Below are 2,037 nucleotides of genomic sequence, written 5' to 3'. Positions count from 1 at the left end.
TTTTATCAAAGCTTTTTTTACTATTTAAACCAGATGTTTTACATAAAATATATATATAGTAGGGTGGGAGAAGACGGGACATATTTTGCCCATAATATCCAAATATCCTGATCGTGTTTTAAACCGATCTTTTGAGAAACCAAAGCGGCAACTACACACAAACGTATATCAATCCTACTGCTTTAGATTTGCGTGTAAATCTTTCGGCTTGTTGCTTAAGCAAAAGTTTTAAACCAATATTGTGCCTCTGTCTAAGCAAAAGAAAAAGATAAAAAACGTTGTAATCGCCAACTTAGTAATTTTGAATTACAGTCGATGCAACGAAAAATACATATGCTTTCTACAAAATATTTCAGAAGTATAGCAACTGTAAAAGTTTTAGGGGTGTTTTTCTGGTGGCAATCTGTGCAAACACGTTAAAAATGAAATAAGACGCTGAATTTAGGTGTGGCTTATTTAAGCAACAGGTGTTCCTGCTGTAGGCATGTTATTAGTACCACATAACTTTAGTGGAACTGTTGAAGCTAGAGGTTATATTACAGGACATAGATTAGCAGTAAAAACATAGGAACTCTCCGATTTCTGGACCTAACCAGTTTCGTGTCCATTGAGCGTAAACTATTACTCACATAGGTAATTAAGATTTAAAACGGGGCTGGGGGTATTTTTGGGTCGTGTGTAACAAAATATGCGCAAAAGGGAGCGGGGCGTATGGTAGCAATTCAACAAGCGGGACAAACATTCTTTCATGTTTATTACAACATCACAAAATCCAGGGTGGTCTAGATCAAAGCAACGCGCTATACAACACTGGCAAGGCATCAGCCAAAAAAATCCGCCAAAGGATTAGCGCCAAAAGTTATCAGACTTTACTTCTAGCGTGAAAAACTTATTCCAAAATTTGCTCCACTACGATGGTGTTTACAGCTAACAGAGCGGTATGGAAGCACGCCATATTAGCATACTTCAAAGGCGTAGGCGCAAACGAGTTGTTAAAAACGCCATAACGCGCCGACGAGCATTCAAGTTTAATGGACCGCAGTTATTCGAGTATTACCGCTACAACGTCTTTCATCGGCGCTTCACCCCTAAATACATACTCTCAAATATCTATTTATCATGACAGGGTGCCAACCACCCAAAAAGCATTACTCATAACACTGCATAAATCATCTTATGTACACCACAGAATATCGTACGAAGTATCTATGAGATACAGTACAAGCGTTTTAGGTGACACTTGTGGGTGAAAAGTTATAAGCGACTAAATCATAGGTTCATTTTAGGCCCAGGAATTGAGAAATAACACCAGACATTATTATAACAAAATATCTATTAATCGCTTATAACTAAGCAAAATGCACTACAGTAGTGACTGACTAAAAATAGCCGGCAACATTAGACCCAGCCGGCAACATTAGACTAACAACGCTGGGTGTAGACAAAGAACACTATACAATATAGTGTGTTCTTTGGTGTAGATATTTCTTTGTTTTATTAATTTTACAGCGAGGGGAGCTACGCTGTAGTGTAAACGCCGCTTAAAAGAACAAATAAAGAAATATCTACGCTGACCTGCATTATGCAAGAACAGCAACAAATTACAGACTACTTTCAATTTTAAAGACAATTTAAATAACACAAATCACTTTAAATAACAAATTACTTACATTCCTTATTCGTAGGAATCATTAAATAAAATATATAAATAAATACTTCTATATAGATCGTACACTCACCTTGTTTTATAACTTATCATCATTTTTCTTAACAAGCAATCGCGTTCAGCTACTAACTACAAAACTGTACTGCAAGTAAACACGCATTAGAGATTGTAACATTCCAACAATTAAGAAACGCGCGCGGACAAGCAAAAAGCGCTGATTACGATGCATGCCTCGAAACTAAGTACCCGCTTTTTGTAGTAACACCCAAAACTACAATTCACAATTGAAATACAGAATTCGGCTGTTTTTAAGTTACAGTTGCTATTGTTAAGTATTATTATAGCAGATAACGTTACAGTGGCAAAGTATA

The sequence above is a fragment of the Ciona robusta genome, chromosome 6 (genome assembly GCF_009617815.1).
Source record: "Ciona robusta chromosome 6, ASM961781v2".
Classification (NCBI taxonomy): Eukaryota; Metazoa; Chordata; class Ascidiacea; order Phlebobranchia; family Cionidae; genus Ciona; species Ciona robusta.
The sequence above is the reverse complement of the archived record's forward strand: the minus strand, read 5'-3'. Positions refer to the sequence as shown.